The following is a 27,360-nucleotide window of genomic DNA, read 5'->3' as shown; positions in this document are numbered from 1 at the left end:
AATCTCACTCAACAATAATAATATTCAATAATGTTCTGGTTTTCTTTTCCCTGTAAATAAACATTTAAATTCAAATTTATTTTGGAAAAGCTAAGTCTTACAGGATAAATGTCTGTATTTGCTTCATGGTTTTTGATACCGGTTTACTTATAACACCACTCCCCATTATGTATGTATTAAAAAAGTGTATGTCCTCTTTTTGACCTGAAATTTCTCTAACTTTATACACAGTTAGGTTGTTCCACAACGAACAGGGTAAGATGCTGTAGTAAAAAGGAAACTGAAATTAACTTGATAACCCAATCATGGAGAGCTCATTTGTCTTCTGAGGATAAGTACTTTAAGGAATTCATGTTAGTCACCTACATCTCATGCACATTCTGCTACATCTTGTCTGGCATATGTTATAGTAGGAATGGTAAATGGGGTGACATATGGAGAAGCATTCTGGGGACTGGGCATTTTCTGGCTTACCTGGCTTTTTGTCTAGCTCAGATGTACCTTTTAGGTTGCCTCATATACCTGTCTCCCTGCATGATCACCTTGCCCTTTCCATAGACAGAGGGAGCCAAGTGCCTTTGAAAATCTTCACCTGGAATCTACACAAATACTTCAACTCAGTGGAGAGTGTAGCTCACCAGAGGTTTCTAAAGGCACTTCTTTTCATTGACTTTGTATGAAAATTGGGTACTCTGAGAGAAGAAAGTCAGTGCGTTTGCAGAAATGTAAAACAAATGCATTGGCAGGCTTTTACCAGAGGATTAAATTAACATTTGTTATACAAGCTGATTTATCTTAGGAATGGGTCTCGGTGAAATGATTTAAAGATATAATATTCATTTCTCACTTCTTGTTCTCCACACTTTGCTTTAATTTGAAAGCTGGACTATATAGTTTCATAGACTTGCAGTATTGGTACAAGGTACAGGTAGATTTAAAAGCTGAAAGGAAGTTGTATGAAAAAATATGCCAAAATTTAAAAATCTTAACAGTCTTCGTGCAGGTGATCAGTGCCTTGCTTTTCATTATAATCGCAAAATAATATCTGTTTTAGCATTATATGGATAAGTAAAGTAAAATATCTCATTAAAGGATGAGATGGCAACAAAGCTGTTCTGAAGGAGGACTATGTGACTTACTGAAATTTTTTAATTGAGTTCCTTAAGAATTTTTCTTTAATCATTTTAAAGTGATTCATATTAGTGGCTGGCTTGAACAAAATAATATTTTGGTAATGAAGTATTCTAATTATATGGTGATGTGAGATGTTATTAATGCAGAACATTAAAGAAACATATGGAAAGATTTGGGTGGCCATGAAAGGTGCAAGTTAATAGAAAGGATAATTTGTAGCTCTTATATGCCTACTCTATACATTACGCATGCCACTTTTGTGTAGATATAGTCACTCACGTATGGTATGAAGAAGAATTCTGAATAGAAGGTGGTTAAAAAGAGGCCACTAAGACTGTCTGTGAAAATGGGAACCCACTGTATGCAAAGTAACAGAAATACTTGGCGAATGAGGTACCACCTTTGGAAAGATATCAGTTTTGTATGCTCTACCAAATGCTAATTAAAACCAAAACATAACAAAAAATCCCAAGTCAAAACATATTAAATTCACAGGATAAAATTGAAAGCAAAATAAAAAGTATAATTAGTTATGAAAATGTACATTTTGGGAAAAAAATTAAATAGATTTAGTGTTATTGCCAGTTGATGTTCTAGGAGAAGAGAGCAAAACTTTAGATACTTTTAAGATTGCTCTTTCTCCATTTCTGGAGAAAACATATTCATGTATGAAAAATGAGTTGATGAATGATTTCAGCAGGACAGGAAGTTCATTCCAATCATTTGGTTTCTAAAATGGTTTATCATATGAAGAACTGTACTTACAAACATCTAAGAATTGTGTCAGAGCTATGACACATATTAGTCATGTAATATGAGGAAAAACTGTAAAAATTTGGTAACTTCTGCTTTCAGTGAATCAGTATTGATTTACATTTTCCATGTCATCTGTTTTTAACCCTTTAGTCTTTGAGCCTTGCATGAAATATTTCAGTGTATTCCTGGGATCAAAGCTAGGTTATGGATTTATAATTACATGGTTCATCCTATTTACCTTTTTGAAGTACTGACACATTATATTTCTTCCAGTCCTCTGGAGCTTCCCTAGTGTTCCAAGACTTATTGAAAAATCGATGTCAATTGTCCAGAGATCTCTTCAGCCAGCTTTAAAAAAACTTATTGAATGCAAGTGAGATTTAAAATATCTGGTTTCAGTAGTTGTTGCTTAACAACCTCCAGAGTTTCTATGGAGTGGGAGGTAATTAATCATCATCATCTGATATGATTATAGCTTCTTGACTTTTTCTAAATACAAAGAGAGATCATGAGTATGTATCTGCTCCTTCTGCATTACTATTGGTGTAGTTTTATGGTTTTCTAATATTGGTAGATAAGTATCAGTGCTAGAATTTCTTTTACAATTGCTAATTTACTGTGGAGGGTTCCTGGTTTCTGATCTATAGTTATTAATATAAAACTGAATTTTGTCTGAATATTAGTAATAAATTAATTATTTTGTATGACTTTTTACAACAATATTAGCTTCTATGAATTTACAATATTCAGCAAAAAATCACAGAGTAACTTGTCTTAACTGCAGTGTTGTTGTTTTAGAATATTGTGGAAAAAGCATTTTCTTACTTTTGTTTTGGTTATCTCTTCAGGGAATAATACAGTCACAACCCCAATCTTACGAAAATATTACTTCCCTGTTGTGTCTATTTTAGTTAGATATATTTTCCTTCTCACTTTTTTCTTTCTTATGTTATCTGAAATTCTACTTTTTCTTCCTTTAACTGCCCCTTCTTACCATTCAAACTTTCAGCCATATTGTCTAAGTACTGTGAAGCTGCAGTAGTAGGGTCATGGGGAGCATGTGGTAACTACTTAAAACTGCACAATTGTATAGATATTGATACTTAATGAAAATAAGCCCTCTCTCAAATAAAATTATCATCTCTCAGCTTCTGACATTATAACATATACCTGGAGAGAAAGAAGTCTTTAGACCTTTAAGATCATCGAGTCCAACTGTTAACCTAACAGGGACACCTTCCACTGGATCCGGTTACTCAAAGCCCTACCCAACTTGACCTTGAATACTTCCAGGAATGAACCATGCACAACTTCTCAAGGCAATCTATTCCAGTGTCTCACCACACTCATAATGAAGATTTTCCTCCTCTTTCAGTTTAATGCCATTATCCCTTGTTTTTTTCACCATATGCTCTTGTAAAAATCCTTCTCCAATTTTCTTGTAGGCCCCCTTTAAGTACTCAAAGGCAGCTATGTGGTCTCCACGAAGCCTCTTCCTCTCCAGGCTGAAGAACCCAAACTCTCTCAAACTCAAGTGTCTCCTTCACAGGAGAGGTGCTCGTGCCTTCTGATCAACTTCATGACCCTCTTCTGGATCCACTCCATAAGGTCCATATTCTGCTTATGTTGGGGGGTCCAGAGCTGAACACAATACTACAGATGAGGCCTCAAAAGTGCAGAATAGAAGAGGACACATTGCTCCTGAGCTTGGAGGAGGCGATCCTTTAGCTCTCTTGGGCTCTACTCCCCTCCATGGCTTTATCCCATGGTACTCTACAATGCAGGTACTTGAAGAGGCCAAAGTCCGCTCTCCTAAAGTCCAGGATAATCAACGTCTGTGCCCTCCTTGCTGCCTTAAGGATCTTGAATTCCATCATTCTATGGTCACTGCAGCCGAAGCTGCCCTTGAGGTTTTACCTTCCCCTTGTTGGTGAGAACAAGGTCCAGCATGGCACTTCTCATTGGCTCTTCTATCTCTCAGAGAAGGAAGTTATCATTGAAGAAACTGCAGGAACTGCCTGAACTACTTATGACCTGCTATGTTGTCCTTCCAACAGATATCAGCACATGAGGACCAGGGCTTGTGAACACGAGCCTGTGCTTATCTGTCTTTAGAGGGCTTCACCCACTCACTCTTCCTGGTCTGGTGGCCTGTAGCAGATCACCACGATATTGTCACCTTTCCCTACTCTACTTTTAATCCTGACCCACAAGGTCTAAGGAGGCTCTTCATCCATCCCCAGGTGGAGCACCGTGCACTCCACTTGGTCACTGACACAGAGAGCAACACCCCCTCCTTTTCTCCGCTGCCTGTCCTTCCGAAAGAGCATTTATCCCTCCATTGTAACATTCCATCACCATGTCTCTGTGATGCCAATAAGATCATAGACCTGAAAGCATGCTCACGTCTCTAACTCCTTTTTTTATTTCTCATACTGTGTGTGTTTGCATAGAGGCACTTGAGTTGGGCACCCAATTAGGCTGACTTACTGGCTGGAGTGGCTGGAAATCCTTTTCATTGATCTTCAGGTGCTCTCATGCTGATCTGTCATTCTTCACCGGGCTCTGGGCATCTATTGCTGTCACTGGAATCAAACTGGAAGGAGTAACGTTTATTTAAAGCTCTCCACCAGCCAGGCAAGCCTATGACCAAACATGTTCTTTGCTTTCTCTGACAAGTAGACTTCATCAGCCCTCAACAGACCAGATTTCTTAAAATGAGTTCCCTGGTCTAAGCAGCCAAGCCCCTGTAAATGACCACAGCATCAGTCCTGTAAGCATTTGTTGATTCACCAGATTCCACTGACACTTTCAAAGCCCTTCCTTTTGACAGGAAGGATTGATGGCAATACTACATACACTCCAGAGTTCTTTACTGTCACTCTCAGGGCTCTGTAATCCTTTTTGATACTACTCAGACTGGTCTTGGCTCTATCACTGGTGCCCATGCAAAAGAACAGCAGCTGATAACTGTGGACTGTACAAGGCTTGGTAGTCTCTTGGTGACATCCTTGATACAAGCCCCTGCTAAGCCACACATCTCTCTAGAGAATGTGTCAAGTCAGCAGGTGAGTGCCTCTCTACCTCTCAGAACAGAGTTATTTACTACTTTTACCCATCATCTTTTCTTAGTCGCTCTGGTTGTTACATTGGGAGCAGATTGGGCTGCCTTACTTCTTTGCTCCAGCATCTCTCTGGATGTGACAGGCCTTTCCTCTTCAGTCTGCAGAGTGCTGAAGCAGTTCTGCAAAGGTACTTCAGGCTTTGGGGGGAGTCTCTTCCTCCTGCTGGTGCTTGCTGTTGCATCTTCCGTTCTTCTGCATTATTGTTCTCTTCCCTTCTGTGCTGTTTAGCTTTGGGCTGTAGGTCTGTGGCTGCAGACTGTGTTTGAAACCAGCTGTCTAACCCTGTTTATAAGAAAGGTATTCCAGTTGTGGTCAGTCACACCTGACTTTTAATATCAAAGTCAACCTATCTGTCAAAATCATGTCCAATGAGAAATTCTGTTGAGTTGACTACAAGAATCTGAAAGATGAAATTTTAGCATATAGTTTGCCAAGCACGTTTGAGTACTGACAACGCAAGACTAGCACATAAAGCACTTAGGAACCTTGATAACGCAGTTTGGTGGGGACAGGATTTTTTTAACTTGAATATTTTTAAGTCCTTTTTATTTTATTTCTGGGGATATTTTCTTTTCCAAGCTAATTAAGAAAATCAAGTTTATTTTCCCTTTCCTAAAATCTTGAGTTTATTCAAGTTTTAAAATTTGTTTAAAGCATGTATCTGCAAATCAAAGTAGTTGTAGAATTAAACTGTGATAAACCAATAAGTTACTTAGACTTACTCAACTTTATCACAAAGTAAACTTAAAAGTTTGCAACATTATTTGTGACTTCAGGAATGTCGTGGTTAGGAAGATAACTCTCAGTTAATTGTTATTTAGATTTATAATTTCTTTAGCTTTACCTTGAATAGATCATGCTTTCTTCTTTCATCTTGAATGAATTTCTGTTTTACTTTTTGTTCAGTATAGTTTGAGAAATTTGTTAAAATAGTAAGATCATATTTACTATGGATTCTTCAGTTAGCTGATAACTATTTGTATCTGATTTATATTATTTTAAATATTTTTCATCAGGAGGGAAACAGATTCTCCTTCAGTTTTCAGAAGCTTTTAGCAATTACCTTCTATTTTTCTCTCTGTATGTTGCAAGATGGTCGAATCGTAATTGAAATCTTATTTTTGCCACCTACGTGATGTTCTATTTTAATGCTTCTCCCAACAGTATATGAAGGTTTAATGTAAACTCTACAAACTAATACCACATTCTAATTAACATTTATAATTTAGCTACATTCTCTCTTATTTTCAGGAAAAGGTAAAAAACCCAATATTCACTAATATAAATGAGATAATTTGTTCAAGATTTATTGTTCACTATTTTTGATATCTATAACAGAGATTATACAATTTTATTATTTGTTAAACCATCAGTAACCATTGCTGATTTTGAGATTATAATGAAATTCAATTAACATTTCTTAGTCTTGCTGTGGTTTGGTTTTTTTTCCCTTGGAAATCATAGTTAAGCTATTAAAACTCACTGTATTACTAAAGCAAAACCATTAAGCTACATTAGCATCCTTTCTTGTAGTAAGCTTTCTTGTAGTAGTCTTGCTAACATTTTTTTTCTTAATTATAATCCCAGTCTCTGGCCTGGCAAACTAAAAACCTAATACACAGTAAGTAAGTCACTGATAAATTTTATAATAACACAAATAAAAAAAAATCAACATCTTTTCTAATCAACTGATAATTAAATGTTAATAGGAATTTTGTAATCTTACCTTATTTTGTAATCTCTAGATTGATAATAAATGAATGTTTCATATATTCTAATCTGCAAAACTCCTACCTGTTCCACATCTCCAAATAACTCTATATGCTTTTCTGTGAATCATTTCCTTTAATTTCACTCCTCCTTCTTATTGTGCTGTGGTGGTTATTCTCCCAAGAGTACTGAGGGAGCTGGTAGAGGAGCTTACCAAGCCACTTTCCATCATTTATCACCAGTCCTGGTTAACATGGGAGGTCCCAGATGGCTGGAGGCTTGCCAATCAACAAGAGGGACAGAAGGATGATTCAGGGAACTACAAGCCTCTCAGCCTGACCTCAGTACCAGGGAATATTATGGAGTTGTTCATCTTGAGTGCTCTCACTAGGCGTGTGCAGGACAATGAGGAGATTATGCCCAGCCAACAGCTTCATAAAAGGCAGGGTCTGCTTAATCAACCTGATCTCCTACGTCAAGGTAACCCAGTTAGTGAATGTGGAAAGGGCTATGCATGTTATATACCTGGACTTTATAAAAACCTTTTACTCTGTCTCCCACAGAACTCTCCTAGAGAAGCTGGCAGCTCATGTCTTAGGTGTACTTTTTGCTGACTGAAAAACCAGATGAGCCCATGGAGTTGTAGTGAAAGGAGTTAAATCCAGTTGGAGACTGGTTACAAGTGATGTTCCTCAGGGTTCAGTGTTGGATCCAGTTCTCTTCAATATCTCTATCAGTGATCTGGATGAGGGGATTGAGTGATCCCTCAGTAAGTTTGTGGATGACATTAAGCTGGGCAGAAGCGTTGATCTCCTTTAGGGCAGGAAGGCTTTGAAGAGGGATCTGGACAGGCTGGAGCAAAACGCTAAGGCCAATTGTGTGATGTTCAACAAGGTCAAGTGCTGGGTCATGCACTGAGGTCACAAATACCCCCATACAATGCTACAGGCTTGGTGAAGAGTGACTGGAAATCTTTCTGGCAGAAAAGGACTCGAAGGGGCTGGTTGACAACCAGAGGACCATGAGCCAGCAATGGAATAAGGTGGCCAAGAAGGCCAACAGCTTCCAGACTTGTATCAGAAATGATGTGGCCAGTGGGACTAGGGAAGTGTTTGTGCCCCTGTACTTGGCATTGATGAGGCCACAGCTTGACTACCGTGTTTAGTTCTTAGCCCCTTCATACACGAAAGACATTGAAATGCTGGAGCATGTCCAGAGAAGTTCAACAAAGCTGGTGAAGGGTCTGGAGAACAAATCTAATTAGGAGCAGCTGAGGGAACTGTGGTTATTTAGTTTGAAGAAAAGAAGGCTGAGGGGAGGCCTTATCACTCTCTACAACTACCTGAAAGGAGGTTGTGGTGAGGTGCGTATTGGTATCTTCTCCCTAGTAACAGGTGATAAGATGAGAGGAAATGCCCTCAGGTTGTGCCAAGGGAGGTTTAGTTTGTATATTAGGAAAGATTACTTCACCAAAAGCATTATCAAGTATTGGAACTGGCTGTCCAGTGATGTGGTTGAGTCATCATCCCTGAAGGTGTTCAAAAATGTCTAGATGTGGTACTCTGGGAGATACTTTAGCAGACATCGTGGCGTTGGGATGACATTTTGACTTGATGATCTTAGAGGTCTCTTTCAACCTTAATGATTCTATGATGCTGTGAAACTATGATTCTATAATCTGCTCAGTTGCATGTTCCTCTGATCCCTATTCTCATATCTCAGACCATTTTTCTCACTAAGTGATTTAGCTGCTTCAGGGCCAGTTATGGATACATTTACATGTAGCTGCATGAATCCATCCACTGAGTCATTTATTCTACTGTCCACCAAGGAAAATGACTGATATTTAAAAGAAAGGATTATACTGACTGACATGAAGAAGAAAAATGTGTTTCTGACTCAAGGAGTCTGACAGAGATTATAAGAGAAATATCATGAGAGAAAGATGTTATAAGGAAGGAGAGAGATTAATGCTGAATAGACATGTAATTCTCTGCTAAGATTAAATACTTTTTTTTCTGACCATCTCCATCTAATCTCTGTCGTATCTTGTATCTTCCCTTAAACCATATTTAGTATCTGACAGAGTGTGCCAGAGACTTGGAAGTCCCCAAATTGATCTAATACTTCCATGTGTCACATGTTTTCAATCATCACAAACTGTCTCTTGGAACCAAATGTCACATTGGCTTATAGCCTTCATAAAAAAGCAAAACTAAACAATCTTCACTGGAATCTGTAAATTCTAAACTGAGAAACTGAGCTGGATATGCCAAATTTCCAAGTGGCAAGAGGCATATTTTCATATCCCATTAATTTGTAAATATATATTTGGGCAAGACAACACAAAACAAGAAGCTAAAGAATTACTTAAAATAAATCAAATCAAACATAAACCCCCAGGTAACTAGTAGCTCTGTATTATGATTATCAGTATCTTCTTAAGAGTTTAGCCTAAGATTTTAGTGGAGTTCCAAAATTCAAAAGCAGTTTCTAAAAGGCATAGCGTTGTGGATATATATACACATTGCATTTTTAGAACAAATACTAGGTTTTGACAGGTACACTAAAATTAAATGGTTATTTTCTTCAGCCAACATTTCAATAATGTTATAACATCTGTTTGATTTAAAATATTTTCATATTAACATTAATTTAATTTAATTGATAAATGGATCAATTAAGCAATCCATATTAATTAATATAGAAGATTATATCTATATGTTGTAGTCTAATAATGTTAAAATCATGCAGCAGATCAGCAGACTGAAAGTTTAGGTAAAGCTTTTCTGCAGACTGCAAGAAGAGGTATGACTATGTTTATAAATGTTATATATAGTTTATGAATGTAATATTTCTAAAGGCACATCAGCTCTGATGGAAAAGTGCTATTCGTTCATAGTTTAAAGTGCAGAAAACTTGTTCTGTTGCAAAGCAAAACTAATTCAAGTTATGAAACACAGAGGAATCAGAATACATGCTTGTTGCAAACATTCTGACTTCATCACAGATGAATCAGCTGCTGAATATATTCATTGGATGAAACAATGCAATATCTCTGCTTAGTTTTTTTTATATCAAGAGCCACCTGAATTACTCCAGACACCATGTAACCACTCACTATTTTTCCTTAAATTTAATTTGATACATAACACTAGAAACTGACTTACTGAAATAGCTTATGTACTTGGAAAGTTATATTTAGCAACTGATATGAGTAGCTTGTGTTTTCCGTATACAAAAGGGATCTCCTTCTGTTCTGAGTTTAGTTTAAACTTTGAATGAAATAAAAATGTTTGTCAGCAACTTATGAAAAGACTGTGAATACGAAAAGAAAAAGTGTTCAGAAAACTAAAGTGAGTATTTTTATATCAGGATCATATATGTAGTCATATATGAGAAAAAAATGGAAAGATAAAGCACTTTTCTCTGCCTTTTGGTATTTTAATAGCTGAATTTGCTTAGTTCTCATTATCTAAGAAACCGTAATTGGGAATTCATTGGGAATTCGTCGAGAGGAAAGGATGAGGAAATAAAAGTAAGTGTAATAAATCATACAGAAAGTTATTGCTTATTGCTTCAGAGGCAGTAGGGTAAATAGAAATCAAAAAATGATAAGCATTCCTGTGATCAGAAGTAGGAAATATGATGTTCTTCAAAGTCCAAATCAATAAGAAGATTCTTATTGATTCAATAAGAATCAATTTTGCATATCCCCTGCAAAATTATTCCTCAAATTATTTCTTATAAAAGTGTTACAGAAAGGTCTCCTCTCTTTTATTATTGTATTAATTGTAATGTGATAAATTCTGCACTTCAATTTATGCCGTGAGAAATCTTAAGTTATTTTTGTTCAGGAGTGTAGCTCAAATCAATACTATAATGTGGGATCAGCCTTTCTCCCCACCATTATCTTCTTCACTGCAATAACTTTGTCATTCACCAGAATATTCTCTGAGCTGTTTCTGTATATGAAGTTAGTGGAAATCTTTGCAATTCTTTTGTCTTGCCAAGCTTTTTTCCAGCTCAAAATGGCAAAACCAACTTAAGGAAGAACCAAGAAAAAGCCAGACCACAATCAAACAGGAGAAGAAAAGGAAACTGAAGGCAGTGAGAAGGCAGGTCCAAGACTGACAGAAATTAGATTGATTTAGGATATTTTGAAAGCACAACCTGAGTGAAGACATTGAGATGTTAAGATGTGGGAAACCTCGTCTGGTCTGAGGAGTTAGAGTGTGTGAACTTAAACACTGGCCTTGAATAGATGCCTATGTATCCTTGGAGAAGCTGGAAGGTGCCAAGAAGAGCCGAGTAAACAAGATTAGGAAGCTGCCAGGCCACAGGTGGAATCACCCAATTATGAAGTTACAACTGAGAAGGAGTCGTCCAATTATGAACTGTCGGTCTTTAGCTAAACCAATCATGCATGGACGCACAGCTCGGAAAGGGGTATAAAAAGTCTTGTAGAATCAATAAAGATGGTCTTTTGGCCCACAACTTCTATGTGTCGTGGATTGCCCTGACCGTGACATTAAGACATACACTGTAATTTCAAATTAGGCCTAATTTCTTTCCCCACAGGATAGGCTAGAAACATTGCAGCTTTATTTGGAATAGTAAGAACATTGCTTTAATGAGTTATGCTTACATTGGCACTACCACTGCGAAACAGGGTAGAGTTATATACAAGAATACATTTTGTAAAGCTGACTATCTCCAGAAAAGGTTTCAGCCCTTCATGTCCCAAATGTCTTCCTTATTTTTCTGAAAATATTGTTGTTTTAAGATTCCAAACCATCATACAACTGAAAGCACATCAACATACCAAACATCATATTTTTGTCACGTTCCCTCTGTGCTCAGAGCACTTATCAGTTGAGGCTTCTTGGAACTGGTGCATCTGAGTTATATGTTCTGTGTTGGTTCTGCCAAGGGAGGGAAGGGGAAAAGTATAATTTATAGCTGACTTTACTTTATAATAAAGGTGTTTCACAACTATTAATAAAAATATACTACTAAAAATAAACAAAATTACATGAATAACTGTTTTTAACAAACTTTACTAAAAAGATAACTTCTTGCAGTGGGAGCAAAATGATATAGAAGGTCACTCCCAGAGAAAATGGCTGCAGTACTTTACCAGTTACCAAAAGGTATAATTTAACAATATGGTAATTAAAATTTCTGCTGGATTAGTGTCTCTCAAAAAGAAGCTTTATTTCCAAATAAGACTCCAGAATGTTTGAGAATATTTCCAGTCAATGCAGCAGATTCAATGCTACTTGACAAAATCTGCAAAAAACTAACTAAAAATAATCAGTTAACTGAGAGCTAGCATGTTTAAAGACAATGAAGAATTGCCTTCAGTGTGAGTCTGACTATACTAGCAGCTTTCAGAAAAAAACTTGACATGAAAGATAAACTTCAGCATGATAACATTCTACAAAATAAGTATTTTGAAGTATTCTGTTTGGGAAGGTTAACACACCAAATATAAAGGACCAACTAACACTTTAGAGAGTGGCTGATAAACTGCCTTGATATTAATAATGAAGGAAATTATATTAGCTACCTCCTATTTAGAGAGCATAAAGGTTGCTTAAGTATATAGAACATGAAAAAAATAAAAATCAAACCCTAAATCCTAATGATCAAAATTAATTCAGGGAAAACTTCAATTTTGATCAATAACACTTGTTTTAATTTTGTTGTTGTTGATTTTGTTGCTTGTTTTGTTTTGGTTTTTTTTTCCCTGAATTAAGATTGGTTTATGTTTTCACTTGAAGAATTATTTTTTAGTATACATTCCTAGCCATTCTTAAACTGCATTATGAATGATATAGCAATATAAGTTGTTCTTTTCCACAGAAGGAATTTTTTCAAAGCTATAAATAGTATCCCTCCACTGAAACTGAGTGGATTATTTTGTTTTGTATTATTGTTGCTAGTTGCTTGGCTTTATGATTTTGTGCTCAATCAGTGTAATTTAAGAAATTAAATGACAAGATTTATGGGGGAGTTATTCCAGAACAAGTTTTTAGTTTTCACTTGAAAACCTCTCTTTCCTTTGATCATGAAAGTGATCACTTCTTTCAGCATAGACAAGTAATACTGTTGAGGGGGAAAATATAGGTCTCTATGGACGTAGATAATTTTTTTGGACATTATGTAACTTCCGATATGTGTTTCATACATGTTGCAATTCTGGGTGGCAGAAATTTCTGGTATTTAGTAAAAGAATATATGATAAATATATATAGATTTTCTACTCATCATGAAATATCTGGTTTGGCCTCAAGAAACATTTGGGATGATATTTTGATTCTTTTGGGAGATAAAGAAATTCTTCAATCCTTCAAACCAAAAGAAGTAGAAATATATTTTAAAAATATAACCTACTGATCAGAAACTAATTTACTAAGTTGTTTTCATTACTTATTAATATCATAATTAAGCATAATTGTTTACCTTTTTAGGTACATTTTTGTGAATTTAGTTCATACAGTACTTATTAGTAAAATCTAGGACAAGTGAAAGTCTAATGAGGAAGAACCAGATTGTACAGAGAGTTTTTATATATGAATTAGGAGCTACCAGAGTAATTTATATATATTTTTGTTAAAATGCATCGCAAAGCCATCTGGCAAATACCTTTTGTAGTTTTATAGGACCACAAAGACCTTCCAGATTTACTCTCAGTTATCCCATTCACAAAGCTATTAGGTGATTCTTCATAAGGGCAACACTCTCCCTCTTTCTCTTTCTCTTTCTCTCTCCTTCTTGTCTTTTACTAGACATAGAGCTTGGAAGAATATTTTTACTAGGTATGTATGGTGGGTAGTTTGGTTTTTTTTCTTCAATACTACACAAAGACATAGGTTGTAATTAAATTTCTGTTGTTATCTGATGTTTTTGCAGTTTTAGTTAAAAGTTATATTTCATTCTGAAAGCGGCTGGAACAAATATGAATGTAATAAAAAGGAAGAAGGCTAACCCATGGCAGAATTCACAGATAAATGGTTGACAGTTTGAAAAATGGTAAGAAAGAACCTAGCTGTTCTGTTTCAAATAGGCTGAGTGGAAGCACTGCAGATGTTAGGGACAACAGAGGAAAGATGATATAATGAGGGAAGAAATGTTAAAGGTATTGCTAAGAAGTTTTGATGTCTATAGGAATAAGATCAAATTCAAATTTCAGAATAAATAATAAACGTAAATGAGTTATAAAGACAGAGTATGTATTTGCTTTATTTGCTAAGTTACCAGTTTATTATTGTTCACTGAACTGCAACATCTCCACAGAACTGTAGAATTACTCATGTTGAAAGAGACTGCAGGAAGTCTCTAGTTCTCAAAGCACTGTTCAAACTGAATACAGATAAGTCACTAAGGCTTTTGTCTAGCTGGGGTTTAAAACCTCCCAGGAAAGAAATTCCAAAACCTCTTTGGATATTGTCCTGTTAGCCTGTTTCAGTCAGAGTATCCCGCATGTGACGTTTTTTTTTTCTTCTCTCCTCCTTATATCCAGTTGGAATTTCTCATTTCAGTTTATGATATGTCAATTATTTCATCTTGTTTCCATGCTGTAAAACTTCAATAAAAAGCCTGGCTGTGCCTTCTTGTGGCAATCTTCTTCTAGGTACTGGAAGTTAGTCATTAAGTCTCCCTCACAAAGCTTTCTCATCTCCACATTACTAATCCCAGTTCCCTCCTCCTTTCCTCGCATAGTCTGTGTGCTCCATCCTCCGAACATCTTGCTGGCCCTTTGTTGAATTCACACAAGTTTATCAGCATCTTTCTAGCATGGTGTGGCCCAGAGCTGGTCACAGCATTCCAGATATCATCTTAATGAGTGTAGAATAGCTGGAAGTGACCACTTCATCTTTTGCCTGTGTTCCTAGACCATGCTGGTGCAGAGTAGCTAGTCTGTTGCTTATGTGGTACTTCACATCTGCTGAATTACATGAGGTTCCTGTTGGACCATTACTTTACTTTTTAGGTTCCTCTGAAAGTACTCCCTACTCTCCAGTATGGCAAGCCCACCCCTCTTTTTGCCCAGTCTGACATGACCTGCAGGCTTGATGCAGGCACATTCTGAAAAGCAGAACAGGTTACAGGACAGATGATTACAAACATGCAGTACAGAGGAACTGTGCTTGTAACCAAATTTCATGTGGAGTGTGAGAAATTACCCACTGTTCTTTGAACCCGACAATCCAGCCAGTTTCATTCATTTAGTAGTCCGTCTACCTCCCATTCACATTTGGTGCCAACTTGATTGTAATGTCAAATCTTGGATACAAGATTATTGCAGGAAACTGACAAAAATTCTGCTGTAGTGAAAGTAAATGATGTGCTACTTTTACCCTCAGTAAATCCAAGCTGACTGCTCTGAAACACTTTCTTCTTTTTCAGAGTCCCAGGAACAGTTTGCATGCATTTCTCAGGGACTGAAGTGAAACAAACTGGAATGTAACTCCCTGGATTTTCTTTCTTGCCCTTTTTAAAAATGGCTTCAACATTTGCAATGAATATTTTAGCAGTGGTTATTACAGCCATGAGTAAACAACCAGGAGTTGGTATTCATACATTAAGCAAAAATAAGCTGGCACAGCAGGTTAATGTTCCTAGTTTCCTCTTTGTTCAACAAATAAAACTGGAAATAACAAGCTTCTGTATTTAAAAGCTTTGATGATTATACGAGCTGATCAGAAATTATTACTTCTTCCAGTAAAAATTACCCAGAAGAGTCCCAAGATTTTAGAAGACCATGAAAAAACGTGCACACAAGACATACTGCATTTTTGTGAAGTCAATGGTTAATTTCAGTGACTATATATATGAAATAAAGGTATGTGACTGAATTGACGTACATTCTAAAATATCTGTACTTGTTTTGAAAATTATTTCAATTTGAAATAATATCCCTACTAGATTTTATGCATACAGGAAATTGGCAGCACTATAATATGACCTTTTCCTCACCAAGAAGATATGAATAATATGAAAATATAAAGAAGCTGGACTACATTCTCAAACTGATGTAAACTTTTTACATTGGTCAGTGATAAAGTTGTTCCCATTATCCTCTCTGAGACTGTGAAATCTTATCCTCAATTATATCTTCCGTTAGTAGAAGACAACAAAGAGCCTTTTCTAGGAACATCAGCAAATAAAATATTCAGAATGCTTTTTGCTGTACCCACTTAGGTAAAGAAGTAAAGACTACTCATTTGACAGATAATGTCACATATTTCAGACATTTGAGATGAATTAATTAGTTTTATTCAGGGATAAGTATCTGAATTCTATCCACCTCAATTTCATGTGATGTAATTGAAACTTAAATTACTGCAATCTTTTGTATATTAACTGATCCATAATGTATATAACTCTAACTGACTCTATGGTGCTGTATTCTTTTTCCTTCATAAGAAAACAAGATATTTCATTATCTAGTTATTTATGCCAAGGAGTGTAAAATAATAATAAATAAAAAAAATAATAACTATAAGTTAAAATCATCTAAGTGAAAGGGAAAATACTATGATGTTAGGAGTCTTGAGTAAAAAAAGCTTGTGATTTGGCTTTGCTAACATTCATAGCCATATGCCTGTCTAGCAAGATGACTACCAAAGTAAGGGAAGTATATAGCCCCCTTGAGGGGAAGAATGCAGTATACCCTGTGAATATTACAGAACATATGGTAAAGTTACTTTTCCTTATGCGTGATTTAAAGATGATAAAAATAATCTTAAAAGTAGCTAGCTGGGAGTCAGATGTTTCCTACAAATATCGGTCTATAGATATTGAATTATATATCTGCCCTAACTGTTCAGGAGAAGCTCTGAATAAGAAGGATAAGTTCCTCCTCCACAGTATAACATTCTACCTGTAGATTTTAGCCCCTCCAGTGAGTTTCTGCCTCTGCAAGAGCTTTAGTGGTCAGGATTCAGGCCAAGCTCTGAATTGGAAAAATGGTAAACCTCGTGGGTTGAGATAAAGAGAAATTAGTAGGACAGAAAAGACAGAGAAAATGAGAATAAACATGAGAATATACAGAACAAGTGAAACACAATGCAACTGCTCATCACTTGCTGAACAATGCCCAACCATTCTCCAAACAACAGGTGCCAACTACTTCAGTTTATAAGCTGAGCCTAACATCATATGATACGGACCATCCTTTTGGCCAGTTTGGATGAGCTGTCCTGGCTGTGTTCCCTCCCAGCTTTTTGTGCACCTTCAGCCTTCTCACTGACTGGGAAGCATGAAAAGCCGAAAGGTCCTTGGCACTACGTAAGCACTGCTCAGGAATAACTAATAAAGATGCCTGTATTATCAACAATATTTTTCAGCATAAATTCAAAACATAACCTCATACTGGCTACTAGGAAGAACATTAACTCTATCATAGCCAAAACTGGCAACTGACACAAACAATGAAGCTATGTATGAGATCTACAGGAAAAACAAAAGTAAGAATAATATTGGGACATTCACTGTGTTGATCAGTGTGGTGCAGAGTTCATCTAGAGTCGTTCGCTGAGCATCAGCCATAGATGACAGTGGAGCTGGCAGCTCTGTAATGTGGAAGGTCTGCTCCTAAGATGCAGAGGCAGATCCTGACCCTGCTTACCAATCCTACCTGCTTAACCTTAACTAGCCCTGCAGGGCTAGTGAGCACCCAGTCTTCTAGCCTGACAGCTAAAAGACAGTTGCCTTTTATCTGCCTGAGCCAAGAAACAATTGTTTTACACTTTGAAGGTTTATGCATAGTGCTTGTAGATTGTCTAAGAAGCAGACCCAGAAGATCAGTAACAGCACGTGGCTGCTGCTGCTAAGTAATCCCTCAGCAACTAACTTTAACAAACTGTTCAAGTGAATTGGCATTAAAAGGAGGAGTTCATTCCAAAGGACAAGAAAGAGAAGAAATCCACAAATCATTGCAATATCTGCTACAAAAACAATTTAAGGGCACGAACTCAACACCTAGCCAAGAAAGTTTCAGCATTGATTATAATCTGAAATTGTACTTATTACCCTATTTTTCTCTTTGGGTTTGCAATCAAGTAATTTACTTTCTGTTATAAATAAAAGCTGGCAATAATTTTCTTGGCCTAAACCATCTGGAACTAAGAGTGCATCTTGAAGAAGCAGAAAACTTGAGGTTTTTGTTTCATATGTGGACATGTTCTGGCTATCTGGTCCCACTACAGAAACTGCTCAAACATACGATGCTCATATGTGACATCTCTAACACTCAGAGATCAATTTTACTCCAAAAATGTAACAGTATTTTTAAATGTCACATGTGTAAGAGTAATATATCAAATATTATCCTAGAAATACTCCTAGATTGGTTTGTGAAAAAAAAAGCATCTAAAAGGTGTTTTTTCCATCAATACTCCAAAACTCATTCAAAACTGAATCTGTGGTCTGCAGTTATTCTCAGGCATTATATTCAGGTTCTCAGAACAACTGCTCAGGTATCTTAGAAGAAATTCTGTAGATCCTCATTCTGTCTACACACTGAACAGCCCAGAGCTGTGAATTCCATTGACAACCAGGCACCTAATCTTTGGACTTAACTTTGGCAGATTTAGCATTAAAGAATTTGTCAGTTTCCAACAAGAATTCTATGACAGAGGACATCAGTTTCTCAAAGGCCAGTCTATCTTTCCTCTCCGTAATGTTCACCTATTACACAAAATCTAATTCAAGCAGCACATTCTCTTAAAATGGAATTAGTAAGTGTAGAGGTTATTCAGAGGTTCTCTGCACCATGATTAACTTTGTCTATTTTAGTTCATGCTCTGTTTATTATGTAATAAGAAGTAAAATTGGCATTTATCATGTAACAGAAGGTGTAGCATAGTGTAAACAGCTTGTTCCAAGAACTGAAAACTTTTTTCTTTGACTCAAAAAAGCAAACTGTTGTCATTGTTAACTTTCCTTTTATTGTCATTTCAACAATGCATGGTAATTCACACTTGGAAATACTGAACTAAAGGCAGCTGCAAGCTTCCCTAAAGATCTGAGTCTTCTAGTTTACTTAGAGAATTTAAAAACTAAATTAAAATGTTTGCTGTCCATTTAACTAAATTTAACATATTTTCTGATTGTATATGCATATACAAACCAAAAATAGCTTTCTGTCAAAACTCCCCTAAAAGTACATACTAGGTTTAAGTACTGCTTTTTTTTTTGCTTTTTTTTTTTTGCTTTTTTTTTCTGGAAGCTAATTTGCCAGCAGTATCCAAGGAAACTTCCATGCTGCCACAATTTTTTTCAGATGAAATCACTGTGATTGCACTTGATTGGAACTCTCAAATGTTTTTAGAGATACTTTTAAATGTATAATTTTTATCCTTTTAAGCTGTCAGGCAATGTGGGTTTGTTTTTTTTTCTATCTCTTTAAAGTTCTTCGGGGAAATATTTCTACGGTAATAAAATTGTTCCTTTTCCATAGACCTTGTAAATGATGAGTATACAAGCATGACACTAGATGTGAAGTCAGACATCACAGTATTTGATTAATCTCTTGTTCAGTTACTTAGTCTGGAATGACACTTATGTTTTCTTCGCTTTCAGAAATCTCACATATGCTGTCATATTCACTTGCAATTAATACATGTCTGTTACAGTCCAATGGCTTTAAGAACTGCGAACCTTCAAATATTTCTCCAGCTTCTCCTAAACAGGTGTTTCCATGGTATCCAGTCTGGGAGAAAAGAATAGCATAGTCTGCTCTTGACAATTGCGTTGATGAGTACAAGTGTTTTGTCTTACAGCTCTAATAAATATACTCTTATTGCTAAAAACTACATGAGAAATTTGATCATCCGATTAGAGTTAAAAGACTGTACATAACTTGCACATAATCCTTTAAATGATTTTACAGCTCTATACTCCATGTTCATATTTTGCAAAAGTGAGCAGGTATTCATGGGAAGGATGTATTTTTACTATGTATTAATCTAAAGTATCTGATATTCCAGTTAATTTTCAAAGGCAAACAATAAATAAATATGAAAATTAAAAATGGAAACAGAGTATTATCACCTCAGAGTTTAAGTTCTATATGGACATGAATGAAAATACATGGTCTAACAGTGGTCTAACACTGACACTTCTGCAAGCGAAGTGCTACAAGAAAGAAAATGTTCAGCCACAAATTGTTTAGTGTTCAGTCCTTCTAAAAACACATAGCTAAGTCCAGTTGTAACATTGACTAGAAAACACGCACTAATATAAATGAAGCGTGTCATAAAAAAACCTGAATGATCTTTGAATGACAATCATTTAGTTAAAGATTAAATTAGTCAGATTTTGTTTTAATAAATGGAATCTGAGGGGATACATATTTCCTGGGACTTTGTTTGAATTATGTTTCAGTTCATTACACACATATTCTCATGGCAGCTCTCAAGCAAGAGGAATACTTCAGTTTTAGTACATTGCAGAGTTTCTCAAAGTAATAAACTACTTATTAACCCCCCAAACAACCACTGAAACACTTTGTCTATTATTAGTGTAATTATTACATCACTTGTTAGAGAGATTTAAGTAAAAATTTAAGTCTAATGTCTAGAGGAGAATAATTAAGAGTACTGTTATACATTGAGTAAAATTGTGCTACTAATACATTTGAAACACAGCACTTCTAGATTCATTGTTGAATCATGCTTTTAAACAGTTTGAAAACCTTAAAGATTTATAGCCTAAGAAAAAGAAAACTGTATATGGAATAATAGTAGTCTTATGTTAAAAGCCATCATAATCTCAAATATAGCATATTCTTATATAGAGTCTTTTTCAAAGAAAGATTAGATACCTAAGGCAAAATTTAAGTAGACGTTAAGAGTCGAAATTCAAGGTTATAATTCTCCTTTCTGAACTTTTCTTTCCATTTGGAACCATCAAAAATCACTATATGCTTCGTTTTGACTTAAATTTCATGATAAATTTAAAGTCTTGCAACACTCACTAATCTGAACAATTAATTTCATTTCCTTCAGAGTTAGACAGTGACTGACCAAGGGCAGGAGGAGTGGAAGAGAAGGAAAGTGGAGAGTAATAATAAATAATTGAAATATTTGGAAGCCCCTAGAATCAAATTGAATTTCATTCTAGTGTAATTTTTTGAGTGCTGATGTATTTCTGTATAATTTTTACAAACTTTCTCCAAAAATGTTTGATCAGTTATTTCAATAGTTATCTAAGTATTTAAGAAAATATTTTTGTAGACCAAAACAGAAGAGTATTAATTTAATTTAAAAAATAGTAATATAATATATTCAATTATGAAATTCAGAACATAAATCTTCTCCCATGTGTATAACAGGTGGGAAAATAATTTTAGAATGGAATATCAAATCAAGAAAATAATTATTTGGTGGGTTAAGGCATCACTCTTTTTTCTGGAGTCACATTTAAAATATATGAAAAAACAGAAGAATAATAGAAAACACAAAAAGTGTAATTTATACTTGTCATTCATAAATTCCCATAATTAACACTTATTTTTTTCTAGCTTCTGCTTTTTTACTGGAAGGCTGAAATCAGTCAGAGACAGTGGTCTGCACAATTTTTCTCACTATTCTGATGATTTCTTTAGACCGAGAGTATTGCTATAGCTGAAACCAGAAGTTCATGCTAGCCATCATAGCACTCCCTCCTGTGCCAGAGGTTCAGTACTAAATCAGAGAGGTCACCAAAATCTCTGCACTTACCATTTTATAATTTTTTATTTATTTTTTTTTTCTGTGACAGAAGAAGATAAATGTTGTTGATGATTCTAAATTACTGACGTATAAAATAAAAAAATATATATATCTGGACTTAAAAGATCTGAAATGGTGTGAGTTGGAGTTACATCCTGAATTCCCCTTCTTCCCCCCACCCCCAATAAAGGGAAGGGGGACATGGTTCGATAAAATGGAGTTCTGGGAAATGTATTTAAGTTATAATGACGATATGTGGTTAATTTGAACTAATTTATTAATTCTAAGGCAGTTTGCAAATATTCAGTTGTCTGTTAGAGAAAAGTAACTATTAGTTTACAATGAAGACAAAAACATATACATCATTAAACTGTATAATGTGCCTCTTTGGAAATGGAAATACAGAGAGAGATCAGGGGAAAAGGGAGATCATAGAATCATAGAATCACCAGGTTGGAAGAGACCCACCGGATCATCGAGTCCAACCATTCCCACCAATCTCTAAACCATGCCCCTCAGTACCTCATTCAACTGCACCTTAAACACCTCCAGGGAAACTGAATCAACCACCTCCCTGGGCAGACCGTTCCATTGCTTAATGACCTTTCCAGTGAAGAATTTTTTCCTTATGTCCAACCTGAACCTCCCCTGGTGGAGCTTGAGGCCATTCCCTCTTGTCCTGTCCCCCGTCACTTGGGAGAAGAAGCCAGCTCCCTCCTCTCTACAACCTCCCTTCAGGTCGTTCTAGAGAGCAATTAGGTCTCCCCTCAGCATCTTCTTCTCCAGGCTAAACAACCCCAGCTCTCTCAGCCGTTCCTCGTAAGACTTGTTCTCTAGCCCCTTCACCAGCTTTGTCACTCTTCTCTGGACACGCTCCAGAGCCTCAACATCCTTCTTGTGGTGAGGGGCCCAGAACTGAACACAGAATTTGAGGAGCGGTCTCACCAGTGCCGAGTACAGAGGGAGAATAACCTCCCTGGACCTGCTGGTCACGCCGTTTCTGATACAAGCCAAGATGCCATTGGCCTTCTTGGCCACCTGGGCACACTGCTGGCTCATGTTCAGTTGGCTGTCGACCCTCACTCCCAGGTCCTTCTCCTCCAGGCAGCTTTCCAGCCAGGCTTCTCCCAGTCTGTAGCACTGTTTAGGGTTGTTGTGCCCCAAGTGCAGGATCTTATCTTTATAAGATAAGCAGGTTAAAAAAAGGAAATAGAGAATTAGTGGAAAAAAATGTAGTTCCATCCTTCTAAGGGATCCTACAATTAAGTACGATGCTGAAATCCTTGAGAAGATAGTAATGTTGATTCAAAACAGGGAGACTTCTCCTTTATGATATGAGTGCTTGCTGATCATGTCCATTTATGCTCACTGGGCTTTCTTTTAGGAGGAGCCTTGCGTTAGATAAGCTGTCATGCACTGATTTCCTGATGGACATGTGAGCAGATATTTTTAAAAGAGTAGATTGAACTGACTTATCTGATGCACGTTAGTTCCTAACCTTCCTCCAGAACCTAAAGAAAGAAGTACATTAGTACCATGGGGAATAGTGATATGACAAAGGGCGTGTCTTCATAAGTTTTCAAATACTGTATATTCTGAGTTTGTTTGTACAATGTCTTTCCTTTATCTGAAAGAGAAAAGGGGAGCTGTATCTGTCTTGCATCAATCATTTCTGTTTGCTGGAGTGACATGTTACTTGCATGTCCTCCAAATCTTTCATGTTGAAGACAGGAGCTAAAGAATAGTTACTTTAGGCACTAGTATTCCAATGGGGAGCAACAAATTCACATGATGTTTCTGATGTATTACAGATAACATGTTCCATTCCAAGCACAGAAACAGTTCACTTGTTTTAATTAAGGAGTTAACAGAGTTAAAGGAGTTTAGAATAATAATGCAACTGAAAATACACAATAAAGGAAAACTAAATTGAATAAAAAGCTTTATATTATTTGAATCATCATTTTATTGTGATAGTCTTCAGATTAATAAAGAAAATAACTAGGAGTGCAAAAGTATACCAAAGGATATTCGGTCCTTTACTATCAACTAAGCTAGATGATAAGCCTGTGAAAATGAAGAGTTTTGCAAGTGTACATGAAGTGCTGAACAGGCCCTAGACAGATCATTTTTGTCCCACATTTTGTAACAAGGTTAGAATTTTTAGTTGCTCTTTTTGATGAAACTTCTATATTGCAGTGATTAAAAGAGAATTTTCTTCATTTTAGAAATATCCACAGTTCCATGAACTCTTTAGGCTTATCCTTTAGATGAAGTGGGATTTTCAAGGAACTATCAAGTAAGAGTTTTCATTTATTAAACGAGAAAATAGTTCAACTTCTTTCTAAAATGGACTAAAGTGCACCAATTTTGAAAAAAAATAAGTCTTATGTTGTGTCATTTGCAGGATTTCTTGTCGTAGGATTTTTCAGAGAAGATTTTGCCTTGCAAGTTTCAGTCTTCTTAGAAAAAACTGTTCTTGAATCTTCACACAAGTGAAGAAGTGGGTAATTTTCAAAACTGTTGGCTTACCGTCTAATAAATTGAACTGAGGGTGTTCCCCTGTACTCCACAGTATACTGCACACTCCCAGGCAGGAATTCTTCTCAAGCCAAGTAGTACTACAGCATTAATTGATCTTGATTTTATTCACAGGTGGACAATGGGACTGAGGCTCTGCTTGGACATCCCTGAAGGGGTCCAGATAGAACGCCCCTTCCTCTGAGTCCACCATTTGGGTTTTCCACCTTCCTGTTTGCTCCTGTGCTTTTCTGGGTTTGTGGAGTTAGGCTTTAAATCAGCTGATGGCCCCTGCAATGGACCTGCAAGTAGCCAGGGCTCCCTGATGTGTCATTGTCTCTCTGTGTTCTTTTGTGGATTAACTTTTGACACATTACCTAACATAAAATATCTTACTTCTTTGGATTTTAAGGAAGAGAGACACGCCATTTTTCACAGATTTTCAAAAGCATTCAGTTAGATATACAAATTCTATGTACACAGGATGACACACGTCCAGTTTTCAGAAAGATAGATGGCGGCTTGTATTTGAATTAACAACAAAATAGAGAATTGCTAGAGAAATTTATATCACTGCTTAAATGCTACTGAATCAGAAAAGTTAACAGAATATTCACTTGCTGAGATAAATCACTGTTACCACACTTTTCTTCTTTTCAAATTACTGCTTCTAGAAATGATCATGACAGATGCATAAAACAACAATGAAAAACAAAGCAGAAAGAAGTATCAGGGTAAAAAAATATTAGAAGGAATTGAATAAAAAAATTAACTCAGAAGACAATAAAATAGAAGACAGCAGCGAAAATGAGATGGAACAGGAGTCAAGGCCATCCAGACAGAGGTATTATTGCTGGCTACTGAGGCCTTATGGCTCACTTGCTAAAGGCAGCAGTCTTCTGTTTTCTCTTTTTAGGGGAGAGCTTCAATAGGTATCGTATTGTATAGCCCAATAGGTACCATATTGTGAGATTTTCCTATCGTGAGTTATTCTACTCTAATTTTTCTTGAGAACAGGAAATCAGACTGAACTACTTGACTTCACTCACATTAAGACTATCATTACATTGGCCCATCTTCTTGTCAATGGCAGGAATCAGAACAGGGAAATATAACCTGAAATGTAAGGAAAAGAAAAAAATTAGATCAAGGAAGAAACACGCTACATATCCACAGCTACTGATAGACAAAAATACTCTAAGTGATATGATAAAATTATAAATATTTATAACAGAATTATAAATTGTACTATAGATGAAAAGAGTGGCCATAAATAAACTGCTAACCCCTAACACCTGTCCCTCCATCATCACTTGATATCTCCATGGTCATTCCCTCTTTAAGAGGTGTCATGGCCTACAAAAGATACCTGACTTCCGCGTATGTACAGATCCCAAAAGTGGGTTCACAGGTTTCTCTAACACACAAGAACATGGAGTTTTTATTTCCTAAACAACTTTATTACAGATTACTATAAACCTCTATTAGTAAAGCAAGTACACTTATGATTAATAGAAAAGCAACTGCATATATACATATTTCAATGGTAGCTGTAATCAGTAGTAACAATCAATAGTAGCAGCCAATTATATATTTTAATGTTATAAATACAACAAGATAACCATCAGTAAATCAGCAAATATACCACAGCAAATATAGCCTGTAGCACGGCATGGGATTGTTGTGATCCAAATGCAGGACTCAACAATAAGCTTTCTTGAACCCCATACAGTTAACCTTTGCCCATCAGTCCAGCCTGTCCAGATCCTTCTGTACAGCCTTACTACCCTCTGGGAGATGAGCACTGCCATCCATCTTAGTGTCATCTGCAAATTTACTGAGGGTGCACTTGATCAATTCATACAGGCTGCTGATAAAGGTATTAAACACAACCGGTCCCAATATTGAGCCCTGGGCACCACCACCAGTGACTGGCCATGGATGAGATTTAACTCCATTCACCACAAGTCTCTGGTCCTGGCCATCCAACTAATTTTCCCCAAGTGAGGAGGGCATCTGTCCAAACCATGAACAGTTTGTTTCTCCAAGAGAATTCTATGGCAAATGGTGTTTAGTAAAGTCTAAATAGACAACATTCATAACCTTTTCCTCATCTACTAAGCAAGTCACCTGTCATAGAAGGAAATCAGATTAGTCAAGCAGGACCTGCCTTTCCTAAACCTGTGTTGACTGGGCCTGACCATCTGGTTATTCTGTATGTGCCACATGATGGAACTCAAAATGGAACTCCTTAGTGTTCCCCAGCACTGAGGTCAGGCTGGCAAGCCTGTAGTCCCCCAGATACTCCTTCCAGCCTTTCTCATAAATGGGTGTCACCTTTTCTAGCCTCCGGTCAACTGGATCCTCCTCAGTTAGCAAAGGATAGCTGATAAATACTTGAAAGTGTCTTGGTGAGCACTTCTGCCAGTTACTTCAGTACTCTCAGGTGGATCTCACCCAGTGCTACCTAGAGCAACCAGTACATGTTGCTAATTTATGTTTTTCACTTTGGACAGGCAAGAGATGATATTTTTTTATTTTCAGACTGATTTTTTCTTTCAGATGGAACAGCCAATAGCAGTTGTCAATTTTCACTTTCTCAGTATTTTTTCACCTTTTTCCAGACTCTTTTTCACCTTTCCAGATAATAGCTCTTTAACAGGGCCTGTTGTAATATGACAAGGCTAATGGTCTTAAACTAAATAAGGATAGATTTTGACTAGGTATAAGGAAGCAATTGTTTAGAAAGACAGTGATGAAACAAATATGTTGCCCAGAGATGTGGTAGATGCCCCATCTCTGATGAAGACCATTGCCAAAATCTGCTCGCAGACTAAGGAAGCTGACATTAACACGATTATTTTTACTCACATAATTGGTGTCCCATTCTAGAAAGACCAAGACTTGCAAGGAAGAAATTGCCTTTATAGAATCATAAACTCAAAGAATCATAGAATGGTTTGAGTGGGAATGTACATAAAAGATCATCTAGTTCCAATCCCTCTGCCATGGGCAGGGACACCTGCCACTAGATCAGGCTGCTCAAGGCCCCATCCAAGCCCTCCTTGAACGTTTCCAAGGAGGGGGCAGACACAACTTTCCTGGGCAACCTGTTCCAGTGTCTCATCATCCTCATCATGAAAAATTTCTTCCTAATATCTAATCTAAATCTTCTCCCCTCCAATTTAAAGCCATTCCTCCTAGTTCTATCACTTCAGGTAAAAAGTCCCTCCCCAGCTTTCTTGTACGAACCCATCAGGTACCAGAAGGCCACTATAAGCTCTTCCCAGAGCTTTCTTTTCTCCTGGCTGAACAATCCCAACTCCCTCAGCCTGTCCTCATAGCAGAGCTGCTCCAGCCCTCTGATCATCTCCATGGCCTTCCTCTGG

Source organism: Phaenicophaeus curvirostris, chromosome 2, assembly GCF_032191515.1.
Source record: "Phaenicophaeus curvirostris isolate KB17595 chromosome 2, BPBGC_Pcur_1.0, whole genome shotgun sequence".
Lineage (NCBI taxonomy): Eukaryota > Metazoa > Chordata > Aves > Cuculiformes > Cuculidae > Phaenicophaeus > Phaenicophaeus curvirostris.
Note: the sequence above shows the minus strand (reverse complement) of the source record.